Here is a 26,903-nt window from a genome sequence, read left to right on the forward strand (position 1 = left end):
CCTCTGTCTGCTTTTGGTGTCCATCGCCTCAGTGTCAGCAGGACTCGGTCATGGCTAATTCACCTCAAAAGGCCAGAGCCGCCAATCTTCACTAACGCCAGCTCTCAAACTTTGGGTGCCTCTTTCTGACTGAGGGGATCCATTCAGAGATGAGCCCCGGGCACAGAGCCAAACAGGAGGGTGTGCCACATGAAGGGTCGAATTCATTTTATATGAATCAGAATCTGCTCAAAGGTGATGATCTGATGGTGACTTTAGGCACAAAGATCAAAGGCTCTTTTATGTAGTTTACAAATTTCCATCCAGCTGCGTCAGACAAGTATCAGACTTTTGCTTTCTCACGTGCGGCACACAGAGGGAGGCAGCGTTCAAGATACTCTGTTTGGTATAAGTAAATGCAGCCACATACTAGCTGTAGCATACATACTGACGCTGGCAAGTCTAATCCAAATGTGTTGGGTCTTTGTGTTTTCACGCACACTTCTGTGGGGCTACATTTTCTCATTTATTTAGAAATTTACAGACTGGAAACAGAGCAAGACAGGACAGAGTGACACCCACCAATAAAGGATGTTACTATCACTTTTCAGTGGCTGCATGCATTCATCAAGATATTTAAAGTTTGCTAAATTTATGCAAACAAGGATAAAGACCTTTAAATGTGTTTGCATGTGAAATGACTCTATGTATGAGCTCTGAAATGGAAAAAAAAATGTCTTTTGAATCATCTAATAAATTTCTGTTTTAAGCTCCACTCCTGTACTGGCCAGTGAACCATTCGGATGTGAGCAAGCGTTTAAGTAGCTGAAGACTAACTACAGGAGACACCTTCACCATGAGAGCACGTGAAATGCCTGAATCTAGCTACACTGTCGCCTGAGGGTTAGGCGGGACTAGAGCACAAATTTGACTCTGAAAATGTCTGAGCTGAGTGATAAATGAGTTTATGGAAAAGGCCATAATGTTCCAACTATGTATTGAAAACTTTTGAACATGCTCAACACTACAGGGCAGCATATTTCTTGCCCATTCACAGCGGCGTCTTTTTCTTTAACCCTTAAACCAGTTTCAGTGCAGCTGCTACGCACTGCAAAGAATGGAGGCGGTGAATGTCTGCCTGTCTACTGCTCACTGGGACGACTGAATACGTGTGGAGGCAGAGGTTTTTCAGCCTGCTGGGTCTTACATTGCTGCTTAATGAAGCGACAGGAGCAGAGCCTCCACCGCTGGCCTCGCCTTTGTTACGGGGCCACGGTCCTCTCACCGCGCAAAGGCTGGCCAGTGAGAGGCCTAATGTTCTGGGATTTGTCTATTCAGCCCAACGAGGGGGAGCGACAGTGGACGTCAGTCAGATTCTTCGGGGGCAGTAGGAAATGTGTGGACGCAGACTCTCCCTTGGTGATTAGCGTTAGTTAAAGACAAAGAGCGCATATTCATCATCCTCTGTCTACATGACAAAGTGTGCTAGGATCTCTGTATGGTTTGGTTAAGTTTAGTAAAGTACCACCCAGACTCTTTAGACACACTGTGAGCCCAACTATATGCACTCATGTTTTTCTTGAATGTTTTTAACTGTGCTTTAACAAAAGCATTGTGCTCCCGTCTTTGCTTCTGAGAGAAGGTAGTCACCTCTAATATGACCATGAAAGTTCACTTGTCGCCAACGCTTTTTCTAAGTACTGCCCCCCAAAGCTGTATGGCTGTGCCTTTATATTTGTCCTTTTCACACTTCTTACCCTGTAACAGGGAAATTTGATAAGTTCTTTCCAGAAATACCCTGAAGGTTTTACAGTGAGCTGGTATCCACAACAAAACTTTTAGTACTGTGTAGAATATAAGCTTTACAGTATGATGCTGTCAGCTGGTTGACTTTCATTAGTCTAATTTGAGTATTGCAATCTCCAACATCATTGCTGTGTGTCCAACCGTCTTTGTGAACTATAACAACACATTGCTAATGAAACTGCCAGGTTACGGACTGTTGCTGCACCAACATTTTGACAGCTACAAAAGGTGGCCATACCAAATATTGACTGTACAGATTCCTTCTGTGTCTTATATACTGTAAATGTATACTGTAATATTTAGTAAATCAGGGCGTCTCTTCCCCAATTTTCCTGAAAAATATAAAGGAATGAGTAGAGGTGGGAATCACCATACATCCCACGATACGATATTATCACAATACTTAACGCACGATACGATATTATTGCGATTTTTTAAAAATATTTTGCGATAACCCTAACCCTGACCCTCGGAGGAGAGACCAGATCAGCCCAGATGGATAAAATGCAGCCTAACCGGATCAAAATCACAGCCAGGGCTGCCCTTTGTCACCGGTTCTGTTCATAATTTTTTATGGACAGGATTTCTAGGCGCAGCCAAGTGGCGGAGGGCTTTCGCTTTGGTGGCCTCAGAATCTCATCTCTGATTTTTGCGGATGATGTGGTTCTGTTGGCTTCATCGGGTGAGGGCCTCCAGCTCGCACTGGAGCTCGCACTCCTCCAAGTGGAGGAGTTCAAGTATCTCGGGGTCTTGTTCGCGAGTGATGAGAGAAGGGAGTCAGAGATCGACAGACGGATTGGGGCTGCAGCTGCAGTAATGCAGACGCTGCACCGGTCCGTCGTGGTGAAGAGGGAGCTGAGTGTAAAAGCGAAGCTCTCAATTTACCGGTCGATCTACGTCCCTACCCTCACCTATGGCCACGAGCTGTGGGTAGTGACCGAAAGAACGAGATCGCGGATACAAGCGGTGGAAATGAGCTTCCTCCGAAGGGTGGCTGGCCTCTCCCTTAGAGATAGGGTGAGAAGTTCGGCCATCCGGGAGGGGCTCAGAGTAGAGCCGCTGCTGTTCCACATCGAAAGGAGCCAGCTGAGGTGGTTCGGGCATCTGACAAGGATGCCCCCCTGGGTGCCTCCTGGGTGAGGTGTTCCAGGCATGTCCCACCGGGAGGAGGCCCCGGGGCAGACCCAGGACACGCTGGAGAGATTATATCTCTCGGCTGGTCTGGGAACGCCTTGGTGTTGCCCCGGATAAGCTGGAGGAGGTGGCTGGGGAGAGGGAGGTCTGGGCCTCTTTGCTTAGGCTGCTGCCCCCGCGACCCGGCCTTGGATAAAGCGGATGAAGATGGATGGATTTTGCGATATTCAGATTCTGTACATAAAGGTAAACTTTATCAATATTCATTTTATCTAATATCAAAGTCTCACACTCAGTCTTTCTCTCATTTCAGTTTTATTGTTGACAAACTGAACGGTTTGTATTACAGTCTAGTCCAACTTAACTGAACGCAACCATCTGGTACAATTATAGCTATTCTGAACTATGCAGTTTATGAAAACTATGCAGCCCCTTCAGCAACTGAAGAATTTGAAAGTAAATTAAAACAAAATATAATTTTACATTAAATAAAAAAGTTTTAAACTTAATTAAAATAAAACATGTCTTAAATTAAAATAAGTAAACTGTCATGTTTATTGCTGCCAAAAACAAGTTAAACACATTTGGACAGTGAAGGAATGTCAGGATTCTTGCTCAGAAAAAGGATCAACATGCTCTGAAGTCAGAGCACAAAAACCTTTTTTGTAACAAAATATCGATTTCTGCTGTCCCTGTATCAATACATTATTAGCAAACAAAATATTACCATACTACACAGTATCGATTTTTTCCCCCACCCCTAGGAATGAGTAGAAATGAGGGGTGGCTAAAGGCTTTTATTCAATACTGTATCTAAACAAACAATAAATACTTTTCATTTCATTTGTCATATGAATTTAACATAATCTGAAAAAAAAGGTAGGGCACATTGCTGCCCCTCCCTGAGCCTGGTTCTGCAGGAGGTTTCCTGTTTAAATGGTAATTTTCCTTCCCACTGTCACCAAGTGCTTGCTCATAGGGGGTGGTCTGACTGTTGGTGTTTTTTCTGTTTCAGGGTCTTTACCTTATAAATATAAAGCGCCTTAAGGAGACTGTTGTGATTTGGCAGTATATAAAAAACATTGGATTAGCTGAATTTAATTGAAATCTGAAGTAAGCAAATGACCGCATCAGTACAGACATATGTTACACATAAAATAAGTAGATGGTCGTGTGATGCTTCTAAATGTGGCTCGAGTAATATTATGGACCCGACAGTGGCAGACGGACCTGAGCTACAGTCTTTGAATTTGTTATAGAAAGTTGGAAATAAATTGCTTCAAAAATAAAATCAGAGAGCTGTTTTCCCAGAGACGGAGCGTGTCTGAACATTCATTCACTCGTGTAGCTGGCTGCGATAGAAAAACACCTTAAAGAAATAACAACTTGTGATGGGATTAGAAACACAGAGTCTGCAATTCATGTGACCGGTCTGTGTTTGGACTGTGTGGGAAAAAAAAATCCCCCGGGAACACAAAGTGAACATGTGATCACCACACTGGAGCAACACAGCCAAGATTTTAAGGCAGGGCCATGTCAGTAAATAAAGCTGAGGACTGGGCCGCCCTGTATCAACACAGCTAAGCATGACAGGTGTATACTGAACCCCTGCTGCCGGCCAATTTGTCTCTCCTACTTCACTGGTGCCTCTCCATGTGATTCCTCTGCAACAGCGAAAGCTGATTCAAACATCTTGCGGACAAAACTACACACTACAAATCTAAGATGCTTGTGCATTTGCAGGAACATGAAGATAACTTCATGTTCCTGCAGCAACTCCAAAACCTCACACAAAGACATTAAACTGTAACCTGTACTCAAATTTTGCAGCAGTATTTAAGGCTGAATATTTTTTCTGTATGCTTTTCATTTTATTGGGATGCCTTTTAAACATAGATGTTTTGGTAGATTAGATTTGTTTCACAATTGCAAACTACTGTATTGATTGTTCTGCAAGGCGAGACTGAATGAAATTTCATCTGTTAAATATTTAAAGGAGATACACAGCAATGCAATTAAGCATTTGCTGTGTTATCACGTGAGCATTTATATGGATCCAAACAAGCGGTTAAGGATTGTGCTCGTTTCTAGCAAATGTGACTTTGAAAGTAACTTCTCCTGACCAAAGTAGTCACTACAAGTGGCCTCAGAGTCATTAGCAGCACTAGCCTGGGAGACGGGTCTGTTGTCCATCACGTCCTGCGATGTAAACCAGCCCTGCAAACAGAATCAGCTCGTGGCTACCTTCCACTTTCACATCTGTGCCCATATATAGACTCTTTATCTGCCATTGTGATTTACTTTGACATTTATTGCCGGCACTTGAGTTGTAGAAGTTTCTAAAGCTAAAAAAGAAAAAAAAAAAAAAGCTTTACTTGGCAAAAAAGGTTAAACTAATTCCCCTTACACATTCACACCAAATGGCACTCAGAGTCAGTACAGAGCTTGTTAAATGTGCTTGAACTTTTCCTGCAGTACAGATAGTTTGATTCTTATATTAAAATCTATCATGATATATGCAGGCCACTTTAATCTGTATATCTTGGTTGGAGCCACACTCTTACCACTGTTGGTTCCAGAACGTAATTCTTCACGGCACAGATTCAACAAGGTGCTGGAAACACTCCATATTAACACAACAGCATCACACAGGTGCTGCATATTTGTTGGCTGCACGTCCATGATGGGAATCCCCCATTCGACCACATCCAAAAAGTGCTGGTGTGTGTCAGGACTATGAAGGCCATTTATGTGCAGTGAACTCATTGTCATGTTCAGCAGGTGATTTGAGCTTTTGAGGTGCTTCCAGCCATCAGAAGATGGGTACCCTGTGGTCATAAAGTGATGATCAGCAACAATACTCAAACAGGTTGTGGTGGATAAACAGTGCTCGGTTAAAGTGTGCCCATGCACCATTACAGCACTGATAGAAGGATGGATCCATGCTTTCGTTTGTTTGAGTCTACCGTCCAAATGTCAAAGCAGACCAGGCAACATTTTTCCAATCTTCTGTTGTCCAATTCTGGTGAGATCGTGCAAACTGTAGCCTCAGTTTCCTTTTCTTCTGCTGTAGTCTAGATGAGTACCGCAGCATTAACAGACAGATGCACAACAAAAATCAAATGTCTGGCACAGCAGACGACCAAGAGCTTGTCCGTCAGAGCAAATCATCACACGTTTGGAAATACTTTGGATTTAGAGCAAGTGATGTTAACTAATAATAAGTTACAGCGTCTGCATGATAATTTATTACGCACCACAAACTGCAGGATTATTATTAAAGCATGAAGGCCAAGAGAAACAACGCAATATTTGCAAAAGTGAATCATCCGCCGTGCGCTCAGGCGTCCATAAAAGCGAGCCTGTATGCGTGTCTGCATATCCATCCAGCACACAAAGACCTATTGAAATCATTGAGGCAATCGCATGCTTTTTGGCCAAAGATATGTGTCCACTAAACATGGTGAGTAATGAAGGATCATCGTGGACAAAAGATGTTTTCCCCTCATGCAATTAATTTTCTGAATTGGCAAAACCGACATTGTACACAAACTATCATAATGGTTTGGAAAAAATGGAGTGGAAGACTTTATATTTTGCTTCTAGCTTCTGCACTCAATCATCAGTGCAGGTCAAGTAAAAATAGGATTTTGTGAAGATGTTTTAACTAACTGACTAACCAAGAAGTGCAGCACAATGTAAAAATGAATGCAGTGCCTTGCTGATTTAATTTCATGTTAAGTTTTAGTGAAGTTAATTGTATTTACATAGTTTTGGTATTGTACATCAGCAGGATCGTAGCGGAACATGGACGTGAAAGCGGTGTTTACACGACAGTACAATTAAAACATTTCTGTCATTAAAATTAAAGGATATATAACTAAACTTAACTGTAATCTTAATATCGATCAGAATAATAGTGATAATCACAATCGCGCAGCTGTTACTGTTGCTTTCCTTTCAGGTTAAAGCCGTCTGGCCACTCTCCTCTGACCTCTGACATCAGCGAGGCATTTTCACCCAGAGACCTCCTGCTCATACTCAGAATGACCATGCCATGTTCAGAGTGAAAACTGTTGGAAATAAATTCCTTCTAAATGTGAAGGAGGCTAAATTTCAGACTTTGACTATGCTTTTTTTTTTTTTTAAAGTTTTCCTACTGATAAAGACACCCCTCCCCCCAATTAAGTAAAGTAATTTAACCTCAAAGTGTTGTGTTGACAGATTTCTTTCATTTACTGCAACTTTAAAGTATAAATGCAACCTGTAAGCCATGAGATTTGGGGGGTGGGATCAACAACTTTGCAGAAGTGACCCACACAGGGCATTAGGGGTGGGGGAAAAAATCGATACTGTGTAGTATGGTGATATTTTGTTTGCTAATAATGTATCGATACAGGGACAGCAGAAATCGATATTTTGTTACAAAAAAGGTTTTTGTGCTCTGACTTCAGAGCATGTTGATCCTTTTTCTGAGCAAGAATCCTGACATTCCTTCACTGTCCAAATGTGTTTAACTTTTTTTATGGCAGCAATAAACATGACAGTTTACTTATTTTAATTTAAGACATGTTTTATTTTAATTAAGTTTAAAACTTTTTTATTTAATGTAAAATTATATTTTGTTTTAATTTACTTTCAAATTCTTCAGTTGCTGAAGGGGCTGCATAGTTTTCATAAACTGCATAGTTCAGAATAGCTATAATTGTACCAGATGGTTGATTCAGTTAAGTTGGACTAGACTGTAATACAAACCGTTCAGTTTGTCAACAATCAAACTGAAATGAGAGAAAGACTGAGTGTGAGACTTTGATATTAGATAAAATGAATATTGATAAAGTTTACCTTTATGTACAGAATCTGAATATCGCAAAATATTTTTTAAAAATTGCAATAATATCGTATCGTGCGTTAAGTATTGTGATAATATCGTATCGTGGGATGTATGGTGATTCCCACCTCTACAGGGCATTATTACAAACCTTCAAAAAGAAGCTGTGTCATGTCTTCAGAAGCCAGACAGTTTGTTTTCTTTCGTTGTTGGTGGTTTGAAAATGTAAAAATGACCCATCGACTCCTTAGAAAAGTCAGAAAAAGTATTTAGAAAAAGCTCCCCCCCCCTGTTCTCCTTCCCCTTACACGCTACAGCTACACAAGTAGAAGCCGCTGACGTTTCTCCCTGGTTTAACATTTAAGTGGAAATGTGTGTAGTGACACACTGACAAGTGTTTGGACAGAGCAGCAGTGCCTCTGCAGCACTTTGTCACAGTTGTACAAACTTCACACAGCAGAGGCCTTTGTCAAATCCTCCATTTTTCTTTCTGGACTCTTTCCCTGCTGCTTTTTTTTTCCTGCAAGTTTGTGAGATTTCTTGAATATAGTGGGTTTTTTTTCTGTCTCTGAGTGTCAACTACTTCTGCTGATGCCAGAGTGATTCACAGTGATGTTCATGCAAAATTTAAGAAACATGGAACTTCCCCTGCCTCTATTTGAGGAACCATGCAAGCTCACTTTGACTTTTTCCTCTTAGAAGAACTAAACAAGCGTATCCCAGAGAACTTAGGAGGACTCTGATAGAGGCCAAAGAGATGGCCCCTTTATGGAGTGTGGTCCGAGGGCTTGAGTTGACTCTAAGTAAAAAAACAAGGCATGGATGAACCTCTTTTGTGAGCCATGTGACCGGCAGGTTATTAAGCTTTAACACGTCAGCTCGGCAACTGTGAAGGGGCCATTTCCTTTTCTGTCAGCGTGAGTAACCTCTTCCCTCATTTCTTGCAAAACAGCTATTATAGGTAATTATCCATGTCGTGATCTGCCTACGAAAAGACGCACTACAGAAGACCTTGAAACTTCTTTTTAGCACTTCCGCCACACCAGCTACAAACCGAGGACCCGACAACACTGGGTGCGCGCGTTAAGTGCGCTTCATTAAAATCCAGACATGTCCTCTTCACGGAGGAACTCTGTGACAGCGAAATTAATAACGAGCAATTATTTCTTCATTCAGAAGCCCTGTAATTTGTTCCTGCGTGGCATCAAAAATAAAAGGAGGGAGTCCAGCATCTGACCCTTGTATATCAGCCTCTTGTCTAAACTCTCTCCACCCGAGTTTTTGGACAGCGTCCAACTATCATGAAAAGACGGAGTGAACACCAACCCCCCACCCCACTACACCCCACTACAAAAAAAAAAACTGGATTCCAAACTCCAAATTCCTCCTTGAGTAAAAAAAGGAAGAAAGGACAACATCAAAACACTGAATCAAATTGCTAAAATTCTCTTTCTGACTGCAGCTCCTGCTCGCCCTCACCTATAAGGCGCACTGATATTGATTACCAATGAAGTCAGTTGATGGAGATTTGTTAGCTGGAGCAAATGGACACTGAGAGGGCACCCAAAGTCCCTCCATCAAAATATTCAGAGAGGACCATTTCCGAGGCAGTGTTCTCAGCTCCTTCCTACCGGGGTGAATGGCCTCTCTGTGCAACCTGCCAACTATCTGCCAATGGCTGCTCTCTTTTACAAGTGAATAGACTGAGTTTAGCCACAGTTAAAAAGACACACTAACGTGCCATGGCTGCGCCACAATGGCCGCCCGGGTAATTTGCCAAACCTAATGATGCCGGTTTGGCCCGGGCGAGAGGAGGTAGAGAGCAGGAATCCTAAAGAGGCACGCAGCTGCACTGATCCCTCTCTTCCTATCTCTCTCCTCGCTCCTCCCCGTCTCCCTCCGTCCTCTTATCATGATCTCCATTTCTTTTGCTTTGCTTTTTTGCCAGATGACACGACTGGGATGTATAACCAAACACGTACAGCTGCAATCACTCTCTGTCAATACCCGCTGCCCCACTTGAAGGGAGCCGCTCTGTCAGTAGACATGATTGAAGATTACTGGTTGGACAGCTCATTCCCTGTAACATGAATTTCAATGTGAAGCCAGGGTGATGGAAAAATCACAAAAAACAAACAGGAAGAAAAAGCAAACGGCATCCAATGGCCTTAGCTACGCTTGAACGGTACCACGACAACAATTTATTTAACATTTTTATGCATCAAACTTGTAGTTTTATCCATTAAGCAGTTGTTGAAGAGTTGTGGTGTCACTGATCAAGATGTTTATATCAATAATTGGTTAAATTACAGCCTATAGCTACTTTAATGCCAACCCTAATGCCATCTGCTCTATCAAGAGATGTATTTTTACTTACTTAGCTCTGAATGGCAAAAACGTTAGTAACAGTTCATGTAGTATGCATGACTGCTAATGATTATCTCAGAGTGGATGATGCAGAGACGGAGCTGCGCTCTAATGCTTGTGTTGATCTAAAATTTTTAAAAGACAGTAGTTGTGTTTCACTTCAAGGCAAGACTGATAATCAATATTTAAGGAGCTGTGCAGAAGTTACAAACACTCTTGATATGGAGGAGATGGTTTACAAAGGTGCCAAAGTGCTAACCACCGCACAACAGGGGTATTCAGCTGCATGTTAAGTTAATTTGTGACTCTAAATTACATCTAGGGTTGAATGTGGGTGTCAGTGTTAAGCCTGTGACAAAGTGGTGAGCTGGCCAGGGTTTACCCTGCCTCTTGCTCTGTGACCTCTGGGACACCCTGAATTTGGAAGGCAGGAGATGGATGCATTCAACAAAAAGAAAAGAAATACATTAATTCACATGTTATAAGAGCGCAGACAACACCGATGTGTTAAATTGTACACATCCTTTATGAGTGTTTTAACATTTGGTATTAAAATCTTTTCCTCCAGGTGTCCAGTTGAAGTCTGTGTACAGATGTTTCTGCTGGATGTCAAATCAGCTTAATAAGGAAGGGCTAGATGAGAAAACAAAAACCAAAATGTGCCCCAGACCGCCTCGGCAAATAGTCTGAGTGATCTGATCACAAAGAGTCTTAGCGCTTGTTTACATTTGTATTGACCACTGTCCACTTTTGATCTGATCCGCCAAGATGGACTTTAAACTCAAGTGTTAACACGGTTTAGATTACAAAGTGCAGCTGCCAAAACAAATCATAGAGATCAATCCACACCTCTCTAATCTGTATGAAGAGTTCCTTCACATACTGAACAGTCATCTGTAGACAAAGAGCAGTATTCAGGCATAGAAAAATTTCAGAAAGAACATTTTTTGGTGAACTTCCAGCACTGAAAACCAATCTTGCCCAACAGGTCTACCAGGACTGAAGCAGACTGCTGGTCACAGAGCTATAGTTGTTGTTATTATACTATTTCTGGCCTGGTTGGAGGAGATTTGTACAGTACTGGTAGTAGTAGTAGGAATTGTAGACACCATGGCCATAAGTCTCCAAAAGTTGATTTACGTGAAAAAAGACCATCTCTGAATCGAGGAGGGGGCCTAAGGGTACATCTTTCGCCATCTTACAATGCTGTGATTGCAGCCATTCCCCAACTCTCTGTGAATAGTACTCAAGACCATTGATCAGTGGTTGTTGATCAATGGTCATGAGAATTTGCATAATTAAGATTAAGGAACTGACCTCCCAGCCCATTGTTCATTCAGTGGGCTGATTTCAGTCATTATGCAAATGTACTGTTTATAAGATTGAAACCTGCAGTCAGCTGAGACTGAAGAAGTCACCTGGATGAGTGACAATAACGCTACGTCCAGATGAACAGAATCAACTTTTGGAGATTTACTTTCCTGGATGATTGAGAATGCATCAAGACATGACCATAAGTGCAGTCAAAACAAGCAATGCCTAGTGATTTGACTGGTGACGACAGGTGGTGCACAACGATATGTTGGTAAATTAATAAAAATCCCAATCCCAATTTTTCCCCCAAAAAATTCTTATTCATGCTTTAATGAAATACCAAAGGACAGCCAGCCTTTATGGTCAAAAGATGTAAAATAACGATATTAATATTATGTCTTGAATGAATGGGCCGATATTAGCCAACAAATGAAATGAAATTTAAAAAGTAAAGAAGTGATATAAGAAACTTTAACCATGTTATGAGGATTGATGTTGCATAGTTTGTCCACCAGAGGGCACTCTGAAAACTACCTTGTTGGTAACACATGTGATTGGAACGCCACAAACACAATAACCAGATCATCTGACCACAGTGACGCTTGAGTAGCTCAACTCTATGTCAGTCAAAAGCTGATTGGTTAACAAGCCAAAGGAGTGACAGGAGAAGCGTGAAAAAACATCAAAGATGTTTGACTTTGTTCGTTATAACCTTGCTCTTCTCCATGGCTGACCAATGGTACAACAACAGCACAAGCAAGAGTAGCCCTTGTTGTACCACAAACTTGGGACACTGCCTCCATCTGAGAAGAGACGATCTCTGCAGGTAGACGGGCAGCCTGTAGCGCCCTACAGTCTGCAGAGAGACATGCTGAGCTCCTAAACGAGTAAATAAATAACTACACAATAATTTTAGGGAAATCTGTTTCATGTGACCTACAGAAAAAAGCCCTATATTGTCAAGGCTACTGTGTTCTACATATAAGCCCTTTACTGATAAAACTATATTCCTAATGAATCCATTTTGCAATCACCAACATTTTGATTATCAGCTTTAATTTCATTCATAGTAACTGATTAAAATGACTCGTAAATGTCTTACTCCCCAAAACTGTGCACGGCAAACACAAACTGAGTTAATATTATCATTCCAAATACGACTGTCTTGGGTTTTGAATTTCTTGGGTGGCTGACAATCTGAGCATTTTAATTACTAATCCACTGCACATAACCGATGCAGCTGTCATGAAAAATCTCATAAGACCTGGTCCTTATAACCCACCAGAAAAAAATGATCATGGCTACTATTTTCCACCAACGACTAATTTCCATAAATCATGCTCATAGTGAAAAAACACCCCGAAGACATTAATCAGCAAACTGTTGGTGCTGTGATTAATGAGATGACAGCATGATGTCAGTAATTAATTGAAGAGTAAAAGGCGACTCTTTGCAATTTTAAAAACAGAAATAAATAAGCATGCTGCTCTGTGGGAAAACATCAAACAGGAACGTTACACTCGCACACGTGCAACATGTGGCTTTTGCTTCAGAAAGGCTTCATTACTGAAGTGGGGGGAAAAAACCCACGCACACATTCAGACATAATAACCCAGACTAAGAGTATTGATCCAGGGCTGGGATTTCCTCTGTCTCCCCTGCTTCTCTCCACCCCATTCCTCTGTCAGTTTTAGCACTTGTGCTTTAACCAGAACAAAGGAAACATCCACTACACGTTACACAAACACATCCCCACATGTAGGCTCCAAAGTCACAGCTAGGGTGATGTACGCTGAAGACGAGCGAGGGGGAAAAAGAGGAGGGGTAGGTGAAGGGTCATATTATAGATGATTAGAGAAGAAATGAGCCTGCAGTGACATGAAAACTGACAGGCAGGCAGAAGGAAAAAAACAGGCAGAAAAAAGTAGACACAAAGACAGAAAGGACAGGACAACACAAAAGAATAAGCAGTTGCACTGATGCAGCCAATCTCCGCATGGGATATGTGAAAGCAACGCACACACGCCGCACAAATATCACACAGAAGAAAATAAACTTACTAGTTCACCATCAGCACCAGACAGATTCGGCAGATGAACGAGCGTGGCACGGATCCCGGCGCTTCACATGGTGGGAGAGAGCGAGACAGAGAGAGAGAGAGAGAAAGGAAGGTATGAAAAACAAGAGAGGGAGAACTTGTTACACATCGGCACACAGTGGCACGCTGACCAGAGAGTGTGCAGGGAGGTGAGGGGAGGTAAAGGGGTGAGTGTGTGTGTGTGTTTGTGATGGGGGAAAATAAGGGAGGGGGGCAAAGAATTTCTATCTGTGCAGAGCAAACTGTTAACTCAATAGACAGAGATGTTCTGCCCTGTGTGAGATCCAGTTTTAGATTCTGTTAAAGAATTAGGTCACAGTATGGCGGGAGCCAGCTTGAGCATTTGAATTAGTTGTGGTTTGTTACAAGCTGAGTATTGCTGTGCTTTTGCACTGCATTTAAGACTGAGGACTTATCGACATGTCCTGTTATTCACTTATAGTCACCTCACACTGATGCACTGATGGAGAGTGGCTGATTAGCAGGCAGAGTAACTGCAGACGACACCTTTATGAGTCCTAAAGAATAATCAGAAACACCGAGCTAGCATCTTGAGCATAGAGTGCATATAAAATATAGACATCATCACTGTGGTGTCACCTGTTGATTAACAACAGCGGGGATTGTTCAAGCTTTTTGAAGCTGACTGTGAAAATGAAAACGCCGCTTGATTTGCGATGGGCACGTCGTTAGCCAATGAGCATGCCCGGGATAAACCTCCTTTCTGGCTCTGGTAATAACCATAATTTACAAAATGTACTTGATGTTTTGTTCAGCAGTGGACCAACCAGAAACACTGTCCTCTGGTTTTAAGGCAGATTCCACTTTGGCTTCACTTTTCAGACTTGGAAGCTACGTGCATGTTTTATTCAGTCTATAATCTCGAGCTAAAGCGAATGGCATTTAAGGGCACACCTTTAATCTTGAGCTAAAGGGGCTGGCTTTGGATCAAAGCAGCCATACGCCAAATCAATCGATCATCTTATCACACAAGCACAAATAACTCAACAGCTGGTGAAAATCATGATTCCCAGATAGTATTGGAAAAATACATTAAAAGGACAAAACAAGCAATGAGAAAGCTGTGCGTGAGGCCACCATCGTGATCAATGGTAAATGGACTGGTACTTACATAGCTCTTCTTTCCTTTAACTGAGCACTCAAAGCCCTTTTGAGCACTTAAAACACTAGGAGTGCTCAAGAGATAAGTTGCACTTCTCTCCTTTGCCCTCTTTCATGTGTGCTCAGTGGAGCAGAGGAGATACACGTGGTGAAACGGCGAGCAGAGGCGAGCAGCAAAACATACGGAAATCAGATGAAAAAGCTGCACATAAAGGGCGAGCAGGTAACCAAGTGCTCAATTTCCAGACGGCAGCAACCTAGTTTCCAATCCAACCTGTGGAGCTTTGCCACTTTCTTCACTTTCCTGTCTGTTGCTACTATCATTATCAAATAAAGGCAATTGACAAAAAACAATATAAAAAAAGGATTGTGTACTGAATTATTTGGTTTTTTTGGTGGAGGTGGAGGGGTGGTTTCACATTTAACTTTCTCTTTCACACTCTTATAACCATGAGAAAGGCCACCACTAACACGTCCCTGGTGCTACCAAAACGCTAACAGCGAAGCTCGAGTTATAAGACAGATGGAGTGTGACTTCTGACTGGGACACCTGTCAATCAATGTGACCACACCTGTAACTCAGTTATGAAGGTGGATAAGTTATTTTAAAAATGCCCTTTTATTGCTGTAAATTTGAGCATTTTTACGTGGTTTGAAACCACCTTAAACGCACCAAGTGTTGCTGGGTTTGCTAATATTATATAGTGTGGCACAAACAATCAGCAGCAGATAGATAATGGATGATAGGAAAATGTCACTTCTATCTGAGAAGCATTCTGAAGTAAAAGAAAATGTTGTGTTTATGGCAAAACCTTTAACGTTAGTGCTAAGAATGAAAACACAGCGACGCACGCACTCTCAAACTAACTATTTACGCTTCAATCAGCAGGCACAAAGGCAGACAAAAAAGAGGTTAAGTGCTCTCAGCTACATCTGAAATCATCTGGATACTAAAGTAAGACTTGGTGTTGGTTGAACACAGCTGCAGTAGCACCGATGTGTAAATGAATCAGGAGACAGAGTCAACACCAAATTCCATTAGTTCAGACAAACATTTCGTTTGCCTAAACAAAGAAATTCAGACTTCCCTCTTGAGAGACCCGATGCCCAGCAGAAAACTGTGATAACATCCGCTAACAAATTTAACTGACTGTGACCCATTAAGGGCAAAAAAGTTCAAACACAAGCACGAGTACCTTTACAACTGAATACGAATACTTTAAATACCCTAAAGAAACTAGCTGTGGATTTTTGTGTTAGCTGTAGAATAATTAGAGATCATGTCAGAAAACATGATGAATTTTAATAAATTTAATATTGACGGGTGGATCAATCCAAATATTGATAGTCGATACCACTGGTACCTTGTTGTCACTGGTATCAGATTGATACCAGTGCGATTAGATTGATGCTTATCATACCCCGAACACACTCTGTGAAAAATATCTGAACCTTTTTTGTTAGTTACTTGTTAGTTAGACAGTAACTTGGTATCGGATCAATACCAGAGTATCACTAGTGGATACCTGGTAATTACACATGCCTTTGGCAGATCAAATGAACATAGAAGTAAGCAATGAGTGGGAGGAATGTCCGGAGAGTAGGGCTGGGCCATATTATACCTTTCACGGTAATACCGGTATAATGTTAGGCAACGATAAGGAAATGAAATATCGTGCTAGAATACGGGTAAAACGTGCATGCGCAGTGCCTTTGTTTTCATACGCTTATATGCACATGGCGAACAGGCATGGCGACGGAGAATGAGAAGGGCGAAAGCTATTGTCGAATGAATCAGATGAACCAAAATTGGTTTGTAAAAATGCTGCAACTTCAGTGGTGTGGAACTGGGTTGGTTTTCATCCGTCAGACACCCACCAAAGCAAAAAATTTTGTAGAACATGGAAGCGGTCTGTGCGGGCAAACGGAGGAAACACCACAAACCTATTTCATCATTTGAACCAGAAGCTCTTGTTGGAGCACAACAAAGCTGTTAAAGCAGTGAAGAAACGTCCGCTTCAACTAGCGCAGTGGTGAGACCAAAGAAACAATCGGCGTAGCTTTAAATAGCTGCATGCTAGGACTGAGGGATATATCGAGTTTTTAAATATATCGACATCGTTTTATACGAGATATGAGATGTGATAATATCGTTTATATCGATATAGTCTACGTTACGTTATAACTATACTTGTGGAGCCGCAAGTTTTCCTCTCTTTTGTCCACTGTGTCCCTAGGCAACGTTACTCTGCCTCGCCTCTCTCCTTCACTGAACACAACTCCTCCACCCCCATTGCTTCACCTGCAGGCAACAACAAGATGGACGCGGCAGCTATCACAGAGGAGCTGGTCGGTAAAAAGAAAACATTTGGAAATTACTATTTTAGTGCTGTCAGCGTGACGTTAACGCCATAACTGCATTAACAGGGCAAATCTCTGTTAATGAGTTACTGCGGATCGCCCCGTGCGTGGGGTTGAACGGCGTCAACTAGTGATGTGCGGATCGATACTGAAATATCGATTCCTCCAATACCAGTCATTTATGTTCTAGAATCGATTCTCATATTAAAATATCGATATTTTAGTAATTTAGGGTAAATTTGTAGTTTATCATTAACAGGAACACAGTGGAAAGAAACTATATCATTTGGATTGTCTACATTGGAAGGAACTACTTCCTCTTCCGCCTTTAATAGTCATGTGTGAAATAAGGCTGTATAAATGTGTCGCAGCCTCTGGCGTGCGCACTCACAACAATGGCTGAGCGTAAATGGAGTAATTTGCGGACGTATTTTACCTCCACAAACAGCCAAGATGCGGTTTGTGATACATGTGGCAAGAAAGTGAGGTGTTGTGGTGACACCATTTACCTCGTCAAACACCTCAGAGTGAATCATATCACAGAATATGACGAGCGTATGTTGAGGCGAACTGAAGAGGAGGAGAGGGACAGGTGCTGCCAGGGCGAGACAGACGTCTCTCACGGAGTCCTTTAATGCTGCAGGCAGGCAACGTGCTCAAATAGCCACAACTTCAGTTTTCTGTATGATAATTCTGCATTATTAAGTGATAAGAACACGTGATCTGATGTCCTGTAATCATTATGAAGCTATAATTTGAGATACAATAAAAGATACAGTAAAAAAAAAAGAAATTTTGTACAAAGTATCGGTATCGGATCAGTATCGTCGATACCACCCTGAACTTTACTTGCTATCGGATCGGAAAGCAAATCAGTGGTATCGCACATCACTAGCGTCAAGGTGTTAACAAGCTAACCGCGCTAACGTGTTGACGTCTAAAATCCTTTCATTTTCTCAAAAAGTCGACAGTGTGCTGTCATGGTCCTGGGCCATGTTGGCCCAGTATTCTTAGTTTTCGTGTGTTTTGTATTTTGTTCTTTATTTATGCCGTGGTTCCTAGGTTGTTTAGTTAAGATGTTCCTTATTTGGTTACCCCCTGTGTGCCCCTCTGTGTATCTGTGAACCCTTGTTTCCCCTCCTTGTGTTTTATTCCATGTTTTCCCCAGCCCGTTATGTCGCTATGCTCTCTCTCCTCCTGTCTGAACCTCTGTCTACTTCCTGTTTTACTTTGACAGTCTCCCGTCAGTGTTGCATTTACTCCTGCCGTGTCTCGTTACGATTATCTGTGTCAGCTGTGTTCCCCGTGTGCTCCCACTTCCCTCGTTAACCCTCTGTGTATTTATGTGCATGTCTCCCTCAGTTCAGTGTCACGTCGTCAATGTCTCCTCTCCGAACCTGTGTGCTTTTCTGTGTTCCCTCGGTCCTCAGTTAGCATTCCCAGTTTAGTTCTGTTTCGTTGTAAGGCCTGCAATAAAGCAGTGATTTTAAATTCAGTTCCTGTCTCCGTGAGTTTTGCGTTTGGGTCCTCATCTGCCTCCACACAGCCAGTTCATGACATGTGCCTTATGTATGAATTCTGGTTGTGCTTACTGACCGCGAACTGATTTTATGTGGTACACAGCGCTCAGAAACCTTTCAAAGAGTGTTTTGGTACGACTTTGGTAAGCTACGAAGCTGCACTGCTTAAAGGATTGTTGGAGCATTACGGCTACCGAGGAGCCTCGCGGAGTGATACGTACTCTTTTTCTCGTACATCTACGCTGTATGTTAATAAATGTGCGTGTGTGAGATTTGGGACACAGCTTTGACTAAGAACTCTCTTTTTGTTCATACTTTATGGCTTTAAAAAATATCGAGATATATATCGTATATCGCCATCCAGCTAAAGAATATCGAGATATGAATTTTGGGTCATATCGCCCAGTCCTACTGCATCTCTAATGACAAAAGTAGCAAACGCTGGGAGGAACTAACTAATGCAGTGATGCATTGTTTAGCCAGGGATATGATGCTCATTCAGCATGTGGAAAGAGAAGTCAATTATATTGTCAGTTATATTGTTATCACAAATTTTTAAATATATATCATGATATATATTTTTGGCCATATTGCCCTGCCCCCGGAGAGTATACATAACTGTTCACTTAATACGAGATACAGGCTTATACAATTTATTACATTACCATAGACCACAGGTGTTGAACTCCAGCCTCGAGGCCCGGTGTCCTGCAGGTTTTAGATGTGTCCTTGATCCAACACAGCTGATTTAAATGGCTAAATTACCTCCTCAACATGTCTTGAAGTTCTCCAGAGGGCTGGTAATTAACTAATCATGTGATTCAGGTGTGTTGACCCAGGGTGAGATCTAAAACCTGCAGGACACCGGCCCTCGAGGCCTGGAGTTCAACACCCCTGCCATAGACTATCAGCTACACACTCTCTCCCCTGATATTCCACCTGTCTGTCATCAATGCAAATCCACCACTGGTAATTTGACTCATTCTTTCTGGTCATGTAGTTATTGGAAGAGCATTTTTACTGTTACTCTGAAGCATTTGGAAAGAGCTGGAAACCAGATGCATTTACAGCTATCCTTAGGGTGACCAGTGATTTGACGTGTGTTAATAAGTATGAACAGATTGCAATCCGCTTTGGAATGGCAATTGCAAGAAAGTTAATAGTACGGCAGTCGGGTGGGAAAAAAAAGACTTTGCACTCCCATTTGAGCTTTGGATGGGGAGAATTGTAAATATGTTGCATCTGGAGAGACTGAGGCTTCTCGGTGATATGAGACTCAATATATTTGAGAGATCCCGGCATTTTAATGGCATTTTTGAATGGGGAAAATTAGTATGCTGCGCGTGTGTGTGTGTGTGTGTATTTGCTTGTGTCTTTACTGGGAAATACTCAAAGAAATAAAAAGAGGTAAGGGTATTTGTTTGAATAAAAATGCAGAAATCTACGTCCAGTGCAGGAAATAAAATATACATTTTCCAATTCAACACGCGGCGTATTTAAATTACAACCTTAGAAATGGCAATGCAGTCCAATCTTTCTGTTGTATTAATTTACATCTAATATCTTTGATGTTCCAGTCTCCACCGCTGTGTGCTTTATGATCTTCGCCCGTCCAGGTTCCTTCAAACTTAGAAGCATAATCACATTCTTTCTGTCATTCCTGAAAGGTTTTTTGCTTCCTTATACATGTGTGATATTTGCTCAAGCAAGCGAACACAGCTGCTGGCATGCTATGGACAGCTTGCACCGTGCTGCCACTGACCACTGCTGAGTACAGGAAAGGCCGAAACCCACCCACCATACAAAATTCTGGGCATATCTAAGTACATCATGAAATTTAAGGACTAATAAATGGAATGCAAAAAGGCATAAATGTTCGCAAATACTGTTTCTGTCGTTAAAATGATAAATACAGAAATCTTCTGGCTGTAATGAGCCTGATCAGCGGGCTGTATGACGGACCAAGATCAAATAGCTCTCCTGTGGATGCACACCATCATATCTGCGCAGTGCTTTACCAGCTCTGTGCGGACGCTCTATCAAGCCAGCAAGCAGGAAATATGACAGCTCCTCACACTGTTGACAGAGACAGCAGCCAGGCGCGACTGTACAAGTGGCTGCCAATCTGATAAGGCGAAGGGGTGACCTCCTGTTCAGAAATTAATGGCACCGATAAATCAAACACACTGAAAAACGACAGGCTCGTTTAGCTTCTCGTGCGCCCGGCGGAGCCTAAGAGACAAATAACACTGTCCAGTCTCATCCCCAACTTTAACAGGGCAGGATATTCATTTCTCCCAGCCTCAGTCTCACCACAGCGGAGAACCAAACCCCCCACCATTACCACCACCACCACCCCACCCCCTGAGAGGATGAATGGCTCGCTCCTGTGCAAACTTCACGATGACCTCCTCCGGCTGTGTTTTTGCTGCCCCTCCTGTCAGCACTGAGGCTGAAAGATTGCAGGCACGGTGAGGCGGCAGGGGAGCCCTCAGCGCAAGACGAAGCAGCACCGGTGAAAAACGACCAGCTCGGAACATTATAGAGGACAGTGGGCTTTGGGTGGAGGCTAAAAGACAGCCAACAAACTGTCAGCTAAACAAGTGAATATGAACTTCTGTATCACCTTGAATATAATGGTTCAAAGCGCCTTCAGTGGCTTGGGATTCCCAGCATTCTTTAAAAGCATCTTAGTCTCAGTGTATTTGCTATATTAAAGTTTAGTATGTGGTACGTTTGAACATTTTTCCACATATTTGCTCGCTTTTTACCTTCTTTGATGAACATTTAATCATTTAACCTGTTGTTAATTTGAAATTGTTGCATGTGTAAGTCACCTTAAATACAATTTTTAAACGCTATGCCATTCAGAATATGCCTATTCTTAATTATGAATGTGTAAGGCTATTTTATGTCAGCAAAAACTTCAACTAGCAGCTCAGGTTGACCGAGCAAAAGTCAGTGGACTGATTCCCAACTACTACAATCCATGTGCTTCATTGGGCAAGATACTGAACCTCAAGTTGCCCTAGATGCATCCATCTGAGTGTGTGCGTGTGTGAATGTTCGATAAAAGCTTGGGTGAATGAGACTTTGAATGCTCAAACTGAGTAGAATATAAGTGCCACTCTGTTTACGGTTGGATAAATATGCGCTCATAAGTTTAGAAGTACTTTATTTATCCCATATTTGGAAATTCTGGCATCATCATGTCAAAATATTTCTGACGTCCCCTTTTAGAGGCGTCATCTGCGCTTGTGAAGTCAAGCAAAATGGTTCGATAACAAAATAAAAACCTATTTTTTCCATGTTTTTGTGTCTTTAATCTCAGAATATTTTCAGATTCTCTTCTTACAAATTGATTTTGTATTATTTTATCATAATATTAGACAATATTACATTTTTGTACCACATTAATATCAGGGCAGCTCCAGGACTTTTTTTCCTTGTGAATTTGCGAAGTTAATCTCAGAAAATGTAAGTTTTTGTTTAAATATTACACAACTTTTTTTAAACTTGTGTTTCTGAATCAATTTGCTTTTATGCACTCGTTATCCACTCCTGTGTTTATGTGACTTGTGGCACTTGTAGATGAACTCATGGAAATTAGATCTTGGCGTTGGTTACATTTAGTAAAAAATGTAACCAACACTGACATCTGTCCCGCAGCTTGTCTGAGGTATTAGAAAGCATTATTTTCAGTGTCAATTATGTTCAAAATCCACTTATTGACCATTTTGTTGATAAGAAATCTATCACAGAGCAAAACTAACTTTGCCTATGATCACATTTCCTCCAAACTTATTAGCAAATATTAGCACTGAATATCACAATATCAACACTCTAATATTGTCACAATCAATTAATCCAAACACACCAGCCAATCCCCAATGGGCTCCATTAATCAAAGACCAGCTGCAGAGGAGGGCTACAGTGGTAACCCAACAACTCTTAACCCCCAAAACCAGCGCCACCACCACCCACGTCACCGCCTTCAATGGACTCCTTGTGCAGCGCATAGGGCTCCACTGTGAAGCACGTCTGCGTGTCACAAAGAAATATTGATGTTAAACACTTCAAACATTCAGTTCGTTCCGCTTTAAACACTGGCTGTGTTGATTTTCGAAAACCCTGCAGTCACTGAGGTTTACCTTTCTACTGGAGCTATAAAAAAAGAGACTCACACACACAAGAAGAAACAGGGGCTAGGTCCAGTTTAGAGGTTAGAGAAGAAACCCACAGACACTTACGGTGAGTCACTGAGCAACATTCTGGGAAATTTGCTAAAATCAGATCTCAAACATGTAGATTAGCATAAGTCGTGTTTGGGTCCAACCTATATTAGCATGCAGCTGGTCTTGTTCTGTCAAAACTAGAGTCTGGCAGCTTTTAAAATATCATGTTTACTCTTCATATCTTGTTTATTTACTTGTGCAGAAATAGAAATGCAAAAATGAGAGATGGTTTTAGCAGCTGCAAACTTTTTTTTGATATTTATGGGGTAAACTTCGGGAGGGTAAGCATCTCGCACAGCGGCACGAAATCTCTTACCAAAATTCACATGCCATCCGAAGGTCGCTGCTTTTCATTTCCAGAAAACTTTCTGCTCTTCCTCATAATTACCACCATTGTCTTACAATGCAAGGCACAAAATGCAGAGATTTTTACCAAGGCTTTTTAAATAAATAAAGGTTAGGCACACAGACACAGTCTCAGTCTGTCCATCGGGGCCTCGGGAATAAACTTGCTCATTTGCTCTTTTTCCACTCCAGCCCAACCTCATGACACTGTGGAGGTCTGTGGGTAACACATTCAGGGATCCAGTTTAATGACTGAATGCCACTTCCATTTCAGGGGTTATACATTAGCAGCAGAACGGCTGTTGCATATAGTCAGGGCTCTGAGAAGCCCTGTCTCTATTTAGTGCTGAGGCAGAAAGAAAAATTAATTGCAACTAAAACTGTTATTTATTTGAGTATTATATAGCAATAAACACGTTTAATACTTCCTGCACAGTCTAACTGTAAAGCTTGTCATAGATTTGACATGTTTGACTCCGCTGCCTGCTGTCAGTCACACATTTAACCGAAGAATAATCATAATAATGATAGCAGCACGTTCATGTTTACCAGTTAAAGTCTGAACAGTCTGTCTGAAGGAAACATCTGTTAAGTTCTCTGCCTTTTTTCCTTCTTCTGTCACATGGATCTCTTTTTATTCAATTCAGTTCAATTCAGTTTTATTCATAGCGCCAAATCACAACAACAGTTGCCTCAAGGTGCTTTGTATTGTAAGGTAAAGACCCTACAATAATACAGAGAAAACCCCAACAATCAGACAACCCCCTAGGAGCAAACACTTGGTGACAGTGGGAAGCAAAAACTCCCTTTTAACAGGAAGAAACCATTGGCAGAATCAGGAAAATTGTCAGCATCACTCTGAAACAGAAGTTTTAGAGATACTGTGCAAATTTTTTTTTTTTAAAAAAGCAGTCCTATAACCTAACCTTATAACAATAACAATACAATAACCACCTTGTGTTTTTGCCCTGTCTTCAATGACAGCAACAACAACAACAGCAATAGTACAGGCAAGACGGAAGTCATGGTGTGCTCTCCTCCCAAGACGGTGCTACAAAAGTTGTTTTATTGTATTTTTGCAGTGGTTTGCAGTTGTCTGCAGTTTGTTTGGCAGGTACCTTTGTACAAATCAACTACTTTCAGAAGGCTGGATACACTCTGAAGCAAAACCCATTTGTCAGTGTCCTAAAAGGAAAATATTCACTCACTATATCATCTACAGGCACCAGGTTCACAGTCCGAGGTGTATACTCACTGAACACCTGGAGGAAAATTACGGGCTGATGTGAAGCCAATCCATCATGTTATCCACTTGCAGTACAGTCACTGTAGCTTTACTGTTGCACATCAGTCCACCAGGAATGTAGTCTACTTCTAAAGTTTGGTTAACCGGTTAAAAATAAATCCTGCACCGACGACACTGTCTAATTTTACTGGCGTCCTAATCTTTCTAAAGATAGATTAGGTATTCACAGCACGTGATGCAGTGTTAAGAAGTTCTGACTTACAGAACAAATAATTTCATCAAGCTGTCAACTTCAAACCTTCCAACATGTGATGTAAATAAGAAAATATTAGAGCCGAATTTGGGGGGGGAACTCCAACTAAAGGATATTTCACGGTTTTAAACTGAAATATGCTTTCCAGGCAGCCCGCCAATACAAATTTTACATTTGTAAATGGAGTTCGGCGCCAATTCGTTCAACGCATTAACGACAGACGGGCTGGTGAATTCCACGAGCTTGTCAATGAAATAAAGTTTAAAAATGGAACAAAAAAAGAAAAAATGTTAATGGAAGCTCGAGCTTACCTCTCACCTTTGGGTCATCACAGGATTCACGGTGAGGGAAGTTATGCGGGCTCAGAGACAGATGCAGGACGCGCTGCAGACCCGCCGTCCACAGCTGTGCACTCTGCTGCAGCCCTGTGATGGCAGGGCGAGGCAGGCTCAGACCACTAGGGGCGCTGTGTGATAAACTGAGTGGTTTCAACGTTTAATACCGCAATAAGTGTGATTTGACAGGCGTCTTTATGGATGACGAAAAACAAAAAGAGAAAGAAAACAAGAAGAAGTTATGTTGCTTTTTTTTTTTTTTTTTTTTAATAAAAGTCAGTCTCAGGCCCGTATTGAGTCATTATGACTTCCCAGAGCCGATAGCCAATGTGAGTCTGTGACACTGTATTGCAGAACATTTTCTCCAGTAAGACAAACCTCGCTTTTTAAAGAAACTTTAAAAACTTTACAAAAAAAAAGTGGCTCCACTTAGTCAGGAAGGTTGTGCTAAAATTAGTCTTGGCTATGGATTGTCCAAGGGTTGCCTTCTCTTTCTTGATAGAAGGCATGTGCCACTTATTACTGGCACATGGATGAGCTCATTGAGAAAAAGAAAAATACAATCAAGAAACCACTGAGCAAAGCTTGGCTGCCACCTAGTGGGAGAACATTACGCAATCCCACTGCAAAACATAAACCTAATCATGTACTCTATGTAAACAATGACTGTAAAGGACTACAATATGCATTTCAGATAAGATATGAATATTTCCAAAAGCCTCAAACACGTTTTTCAATTAAAATAATCAATTACGACCTCTGTATATTTTATTTTTATTTAATTTTATATATATGTATGCACACGCACACACGTAGATATACATATTTACTATACATATTCAGTAATGTGCATATACTTTATATTTGTACATATATTTATTGTTATAATCCTCAGATTTACCCATTCATATATTTTGTTTGTTCTTACGTTATTGTATTGTATTTTGCACGCCTCTGTTGCTTGTGAAGCTTGTACACAAGAATTTTACTCACATGTGCTGTACCAGTGTACCTGCACATGTGATGTGACAATAAAAGTGATTTGATTTGATTTGAAAACATAAACACATAAAAACTCAGTCAGAAATAGAACGAGTTCAACATATAATACAGGTAATGTAAGATAAAAACAAATGAGACAATTTACCTTGCAATCTGTATTCAGGTGTTTCTTCTGTATACACTATAAATATAAAAATGCAATTTTCAACCATAGTTTGGCTTTAAATCTAGAATTATTTCTTTTTTACCTATTTCTACTTGCAAGATGTGAATGCTTTTGGACTTGTAATGGTAGATGTTCAACATAAAAAAAAGCATGTGAGCATATGACATAACTAAATGAATGAATGAATGAATGTTGGGAAACATGACAGAACAAAAAACGAAACAACGACAAATCAGCTACAAATCTAATAGGGCAACAAGTGTATTGTTTTTCTGCCTCTTCTTATTCTCATTCTTTATGATCTGCATATAATACTAATCATCATCATCATATTATAGCACTTTTTTCCCCCTGAAATTACAACGTAATAAATAAAGCCTGAACCATAAAATTATTGCCAGAAAATTATTTATTTATTTATGGTATTTAAAAAAAACTGGACTGTTCCTTGAACCTTCTGACTAATAAAAAAATGAATTAAATATTACTTTGCATTTATGAGTTATAATCTGCATCTGGCATTGTTGTGCAATTTATTTAGGTTTTCGTGAAGAAGAAAAAAATCATATGGATTATCCACAGGTCTCAAAAAATCCTGTATGAACTATGATGCATTTGGCTTCATATGGTTAAGTCTAACAATATGCAGTGACTGAGGAAGCATTAAGTTCAATTTCTTTTGTAAAATTACCAAATCATGCCATTTCTAAAGTCTTCACTCAAAGCTCTACTTCAATCTTGTTATTTAGAAAATAAAGGAGAATATATTCATCGTTCAGTCCTATCTAA

The 26,903-nt window shown here is 41.1% G+C and overlaps 1 protein-coding gene across 5 annotated transcripts in view; it reads right to left on the reverse strand.

The window, feature by feature from the left end:
• The window catches only part of LOC146492155 (semaphorin-5B-like), a 50,202-nt gene extending 25,143 nt beyond the window's left edge, over nt 1–25,059 (reverse strand). For 2 of the 5 annotated variants that reach the window (XM_085150322.1, XM_085150318.1), the window contains exons 1-2: nt 24,923–25,059; nt 13,492–13,552 (exon numbers count right to left, since the gene is read on the reverse strand). The gene's annotated coding sequence lies outside the window, so the exon portion shown is untranslated. Of the gene's footprint in view, nt 1–13,491; nt 14,548–23,083; nt 24,886–24,922 lie in introns of those variants that run through there. The other 3 variants (XM_085150320.1, XM_085150321.1, XM_085150319.1) reach the window with 3 other exon arrangements.
• Between the last annotated feature and the right edge of the window lie 1,844 nt (nt 25,060–26,903).

Source organism: Neolamprologus multifasciatus, chromosome 23 (assembly GCF_963576455.1).
Source record: "Neolamprologus multifasciatus chromosome 23, fNeoMul1.2, whole genome shotgun sequence".
In the NCBI taxonomy this organism is placed as follows: Eukaryota; Metazoa; Chordata; class Actinopteri; order Cichliformes; family Cichlidae; genus Neolamprologus; species Neolamprologus multifasciatus.